The sequence below is a fragment of the Ranitomeya imitator genome, chromosome 3 (genome assembly GCF_032444005.1).
Source record: "Ranitomeya imitator isolate aRanImi1 chromosome 3, aRanImi1.pri, whole genome shotgun sequence".
Classification (NCBI taxonomy): domain Eukaryota; kingdom Metazoa; phylum Chordata; class Amphibia; order Anura; family Dendrobatidae; genus Ranitomeya; species Ranitomeya imitator.
This window is the reverse complement of record NC_091284.1, coordinates 30,641,769-30,648,726: the sequence shown is the minus strand read 5'-3', so window position 1 is coordinate 30,648,726 and position 6,958 is coordinate 30,641,769. Positions and strand designations below refer to the sequence as shown.

Here is a 6,958-nt window from a genome sequence, read left to right as displayed (position 1 = left end):
GTGTGGAGTCTGTGGTATCCTCTTGTACTTCACCACCATGCCTTACAAGAAGGTGTGGAATCCACCTCCTTAGCACCCAAGCTGTGGTCCCCAATAGAAGGCTTTAGGTACCAGGCTGAGTCGGATATCCGGTCAAGACTGATCCAGGTAGATAATGGGCAGGAAGCAGAAGGTTCAGAAATCGGTAGAAGAAGACATCGTCAGGAGGTCACATCAAGAGTCAGACAAACTGGGTCAAACCTAAGAAATCCACAGGAAATAATAAGGAATATATCAAGAAACTTGCCAATGAAGGAGTTTGGGGATTTGTTCCCTAGATGTTGACATCACCTACTATGGCCACCCCTTATTCCTGCAGCTGTAGCCCTGCACTGTGCTACGCAGTGGTGTCACTTTGGAGAGAGGAACCCCACGGCATTGTAAAGTCTAACAAGCAGCCCGTCGGGTAGATCACCACAGCCGCTTGTGCTGGCAGAAATTGGGTAGAGATTATATTCAATATGTACTACAGGTGGGGTCTGTGGATTCAGGTGGAAAAATACATTTTTCCAAAAGTGAAAATAGTTTGAGGTGACCGGAAATATAAAAGTAGCTCTACACTTATTTCCAGCCCTACTATATCAACAAAAACTTGGATAAAAGCCCCGGGGTTCATAAACTGCCTTAAAACAAACAGCCGGTGATTTGTGACTTACAGTTAGTAAACCAATTAATCTTAACCCCAGGGCGCCATCAATTACATCACCAAGACAGGCCCGAATTCCTCTGCAGAACAAGTTTTGGAAGTGAAAAATTTGGACGACCCAACTGGCAATTGTTAAGGAGGAAGCTATTGATGTAAATGGTCTGACCCTCCCTGAGGGCAATGTCTTGTGTTATCCATTAATCCCTATTTTGGTAAAGTCTCTTCTTGTGTTTTTAATAACTCACTTTTTTGTGTCTAGATGTTAGAAGGAGGGACCTTTGCTTGGGCTTCCAAAACCTTAAGGAGAATTTGTCACCTGAAAAATGACCTATTCTTTAAATCATGTTTTAAAATGTTAAATATATTTAAAAAAATTGTTGAGAATGTTTTTATATATATACCTCTAAAAGAATTCTTGCAATTTTAACACCATTGCTGGATATTTTTACACAAATTTTTTTTATTTTTAAACCAATTTTACACCATTGGTGAAGATTAGCAGTAGGATTAAACTAGAGGCAGCACAGCTTGGATTTTCTATAAGAGGAAAAAGTTACAAGACTTGGCCAAAAATACAGTATGTAATTAGATAGTAAGCTGGGCCAATATGCTGGAGACAAGATAAGCAGGTATCTCACCACTGAGGTAAGGACGTATTCGCACACACTGATTGCAGGCAGCTCTACGTCACCTTTCCTGGGGCTGGAAGAAGGAAAAAGGTCTCGATAAGTAATAATTAATCATAGATTTGCATTTTCTGAACCTTCGCTTATATATTACGCAAGCTTTATAAGGCATATATAAGACAAGTGCTCGTGCTCGTGGTCTCCTACTGCCAGGGCTGGTTTTACACTTTGGAGGGAAGGTTTCACGAGTGGACATCCTCTACAACCTCACCCTTTACAGTAGGGTCTCCAAAATGTGTAAGCTCTCCCTCCATGCATCGGCACAGACACAGCGTAGGAGGAGCAGTAATGGTTCTCTCACTTTGCAACAGAGTTTTGACTATTTTTCATCCAGAGGAAGAAAACTCAGTTGAAAGAAGCCTGAGCCGGTGTTGCACGGCTTTCTCTAAGTGGGGAAGGGTTTCTGCTGCAGCCAGTTGCCCCACAGCAGGGAAAAGGTTTGGAAAAAGAGTGATGCCCTGGGCACAGACATAGTAATCTTAGATCTTTTTTTAACCCCTTAGTGACAGAGCCAATTTTGGCCTTAATGACCGGGCCAATTTTTACAATTCTGACCTCTGTCATTTTATGAGGTTATAGCTCTGGAACGGTTCAACGGATCCCACTGATTCTCAGGTTGGTTTTTTTCATGACATATTGTATTTCGTGATAGTGGTAACATTTTTCCAATAAGACTTGTGTTTATTTATGAAAAAACGGAAATTTGGCAAAAAATGTAGAAAATTTAGCAATTTTCAAAATGTAATTTTTGTGCCCTTAAATCAGAGCGTGGTGTCACACAAAATAGTTAATAAATAACATTTCCCACATGTCTAATTATCATTTTTTTTTGTTAGGAAGTTATAAGGGTTAAAAGTTGACCAGCAATTTTTCATTTCTCCAACAAATTTACAAAACCATTTTTTTAACCTCACATTTGAAGTCACTTTGAGGGGTCTATATGACAGTAAATACCCAAAAGTGACGCCATTCTAAAAACTGCACCCCTCAAGGAGCTCAAAACTATATTCAAGACGTTTAGTAACACTTTAGGTGCTTCACAAGAACTAAAGCAATATGGAAGGAAAAAAATAACTAGACCATACTAGTACAGCGCAGCTCTTGGCTGGCTCTTCCCATCGCCACTGCAGGTTATTGACAAGTTTCTCACCTTGCACACAAGGGAGAGACCTGTCAATCAACTGCAACGGCGCTGGCAAGAGACGGCCAAATGCTGTGACGGACTAGTCTCATTGCCAGCTACTGTCCCCAGACCTTTAAAGTATACTTTCTCTAAAAAGAAGGAGCGTTCAGAGAATAATATACCTGGCTGCCATCATACAGTGAGGCAATAGTTCACGCTGCCCGTGGTTTACATGAATCGCTTGCCAGGTTCCTTTTAAAGAATACCCATCACCAAATCTTCTCAAATAACACTTATTAGCAAAAGTAACGAGAAGGGTTCCCATTATCCTCCTGAAGGACTAGCAAAAGTCAGGTCCGGACTGCCAGGTTGTGGGATCCCAACATACACAGCAACACACCCAACCCTTTGCGAAATCATGGGTTCTCGCTCTCCGCACTAACCCAGCGCTGACACATTCTGTACTAACCAAATGGTAACATCAGTAACTGCAGTGCTGGGTTAGTGCGGAGAGCGAGAGCTCGTGCATTCCCAGCAAAGAGGGAGTTGTGCAATCCTGATCGACGCCCCAGGATCCTACAGCCCCGAAAGTTCAGAATAGGGGGGCCATTAGGGGCCACTTTTGCTAAATCTTGTTTTTTTTTTATAAATCACCAGTCTGAGGCCGGCCATTCCTTTCCTTCATAATAAGGGCAAATCCAGACTGGCGATAGGTACTTTTTAAGGACTTTCTTAAAGGAGTTGTCTAGTTTAGAATTCCGAGTTAATATCGGGGAAGTCCACTGTTCAGTGGAGAGCGGTTACAAAGAGCGTCCAATACTAAAATTAATTAACTTTGTGTAATACCCCTTTTCTCCTGCGGAGGCACTGCAGGGAAATTAAACACTTATTGCCAAATGACAGCTGATCGCTAATGGACCCAGCAAACAACGTTGTGTGATTTGCATTTTGTCAAGGGACCTTGTGAAAAGTAGAGTACACCTTTCATTATACAAAAACAAAATCAAGAGTCTACCTGTCCTGATTTAACAAATGCAAGATCTTTCCCGTGATATGCGACTCTTTAAATCTTTCACATGCTTCCATTTAAATGCAGAGTGTCCCGGCCCTGCCTTTATTTGCTGTGGAAATGCGTGGGAGGCTTTTACTGCTCAATCTAACAGCTGGCGTTCCACAGCAGGCGCCGTGCCAAGTACAAAGGCCTACGGTGTGAAGATGCTATACCCAAAGTGACAACTTCCCACAGATCTGCAATCTCTGACTGTGCTCTGAGAACTGGAGAGACTCCTACCGGGAGGTGATCAATCATATCATGGCGTGTTATAACTATTGTCTGCATTTATTATACCGCAGAAGCACTTGTTTTTTTTTACCCTTAATCTGTTCTAAGGTTTCTTTCCTCCACCAGATAAGTCACCACCGCTCTGCTGACCCCCATACCTACAGAGTCCAGACCTCCTCTGGTATCAGCACAAACACTGCGCCCCCCGCCGGGAGCTTCATGGCCGAGTAGCTGCATGCAGCCGTACATCACCAAGCACAATGATGAGCGTCGGATGGAGTGGTGTAAAGCCGCCACCACTGGACTCTGGAGGAGACGTGTTCTGTGCAGTGATGGATGGTACTTCTCGGATGGAGGAGTCTGGGTTTGGTGACACCAGTAAGATGTTACCCCCTGACGGCATTGTGCCCCTGTACAGATGGTAGTGGATAATACTATGGGCTGTTATCAGGGGGCGGCCGCGGCCTCTTAGTTCTAGTGTCTTAAGACATTGTGGACAGTTGTATCTTCAGCTTTGTGGGAACAGTTTGGGGTAAGATCCTTTCCTGTTCCCCATGACTGTGCCCAGTGCAGAAGCTCCATACAGACATGGAGGGAGGACATGAGCGGCCCACATCAGCCCCTCCAACAATTGGACCGGAGATGGTGGGCCCGACCTCCCCCCAACATCAGCGTCTGACCTCACAAATGATCTTCTGGAAAAAGGTGCAAAAAATACCCATAAACGCCTCCAAAATCTTGTAGAAATCCAGAAGATCGGGAGCCGCTGTATCTACAGAAGAGCGATTCCATATTAATGGCTGTAGAGTGGGAGATTAGAAAAGCTCTTATAGTGGCTATGTGGAGGGGGCACATAATTAGTCCATATAGTCTATATGAACTGCACATTAACTCTGTAAAATAAAGCAAAATGCTAAACACCTTTAACCCCTTCCCATAAAAGGATGAAAATGTATGTTGTCGAAATATGGACAAGTGATGGCCAGAGGACAAGAAGTACAGCAGCAATCAGCAGACACGCAGAAAGATTAGATAGTATAATATAAACATTTACAGACCAGTTTATAAAACAAATGAAACGATGGCAGGAAAACAGGGCAAAAGTAACACAATGACAGCAGTAATCCTAAATAACACCGACTAAGAGTATACACAGGGACACTTCATCAGAATTAACAGTTATATGCGAGCAAAATACAGCGAAACTAACCTTCTTCTTCTTTCTTTTATTTTTTTATATAGCGCTAACATATTCTGCAGCGCTTTACAGTTTGCACACATTATCATCACTGTCCCCGATTGGGCTCACAATCTAGAATTCCTATCAGTATGTCTTTGGAATAACCCTAACCTTTTCTATGCATAAATCAATAAAACAACAATGTTGTGCCAGTACTTTAGTAATCCCCTGCTCGGAGCAGTTGTAGAAGTGTCTCTTACAGAAGAGGCCTTTTCCCCTAACTAACTGGACCTCTATAAGGTTTTTTTATATTTGCGCATATACTGTATATTCAGATGTAAGATGGTACCGGTACGGCATGAAACTGAAGTAGAAGGGTCCTTGCTAGGCTGAGTCCGGAATAATCATAAACACAGTCTTGAAGCTCTTAGGGAATGCCGATCTTTCCAATGCAGGTCTTCCCTAAGTCCTTAGAGATAGAAACGCAATCTTGAAACCCTTAGGGAATGCCGATCTCTCCAACATAGGGTTTTCCGAAGTCCTTAGAGATAAGGACTCACATGGCCTAGCCCAAAATGCTGTGTACTTGGTTGTCTGTTATGATAGGCAATTCAGTAACACAATGTACATAGCGATCAGAGCACATACAGTGATCTGACAAAAACCCAAAATAATAGAACGAGCTCTGAGACGTGGAAACTCTGTAGACCGCAATTCCTGATCCTCTCCAAACACAACTAGAGGCAGCTGTGGATTGCGCCTAACGCTCCCTATGCAACTCGGCACAGCCTGAGAAACTAACTAGCCTGAAGATAGAAAAATAAGCCTACCTTGCCTCAGAGAAATACCCCAAAGGAAAAGGCAGCCCCCCACATATAATGACTGTGAGTAAGATGAAAAGACAAACGTAGGGATGAAATAGATTCAGCAAAGTGAGGCCCGATATTCTAGACAGAACGAGGATAGGAAAGATAACTTTGCGGTCTACACAAAACCCTAAAGAAAACCACGCAAAGGGGGCAAAAAGACCCTCCGTACCGAACTAACGGCACGGAGGTACACCCTTTGCGTCCCAGACCTTCCAGCAAAACAAATAGACAAGCTGGACAGAAAAAATAGCAACAAATAGCAAAGAAGCACTTAGCTATGCAGAGCAGCAGGCCACAGAAATGATCCAGAGAAACACAAGTCCAACATTGGAACATTGACAGGAAGCATGGATCAAAGCATCAGGTGGAGTTAAGTAGAGAAGCAGCTAACGACCTCACCAGATCACCTGAGGGAGGAAACTCAGAAGCTGCAGTACCACTTTCCTCCACAAACGGAAGCTCCCAGAGAGAATCAGCCGAGGTACCACTTGTGACCACAGGAGTGAACTCTGCCACAGAATTCACAACAGTTGTCCTCACCGAGTTGGCTCATGCCAAGCTCAACAAAGCATCTTAGAATCACCATCAACAGATCCAGAATCGCACTGACAGAGGGAGATGGCTCCATCTGTTAGCCCGTCAACACCCTCACAGCGCAATCCGTAGGATAACAAAGAAGACTAACAATGGCTTATGTATTTTCCACATCCCTTAGTCTATCACCAATACCCCATATACGTAGCAGTCACAGGGTCATCCACCAAACACGACCGGATGATATCTATCTACCACTTCCTAGGTCACTGGGTTCTGTCCTATTTCTGTGCCGACCACACGTAGATGCGATCCGTGACTCGTGTAACAACATAATTCTTACAACTGGAAAATGGTGTTAAAGGTGAACCCATGTAATAGTAATCTCGTGACTTTCCACTTCATTTTTGCAATTTTGATTCATGAAAATGTCTAACGATGAGTCGATTTCTTGTGATTGACTCATTTTTATACACCGCAGGGCTCTGTTTGCCATGCATTCATTCCGTAGGTGTCAGTGATTGACGACGGCTATGATCTTTTTCCTTAATTTCTTTTGTCATTATGACATTAGGACATTTTACCATTTATATTTTTTT

General features: G+C 43.2%; 1 long non-coding RNA gene across 2 annotated transcripts; it reads left to right on the top strand.

Moving 5' to 3' along the window:
* Window positions 1–1,549: 1,549 nt before the first annotated feature.
* Window positions 1,550–5,111, top strand: LOC138671902 (uncharacterized). 2 transcript variants are annotated; one of them, XR_011319474.1, is made up of 3 exons: window positions 1,550–1,986; window positions 3,591–3,791; window positions 3,903–5,111. It is a non-coding gene; the product is annotated as an uncharacterized lncRNA (long non-coding RNA). The 2 variants fall into 2 exon arrangements; XR_011319475.1 differs by having other exon boundaries at window positions 3,885–5,111.
* Window positions 5,112–6,958: the final 1,847 nt, after the last annotated feature.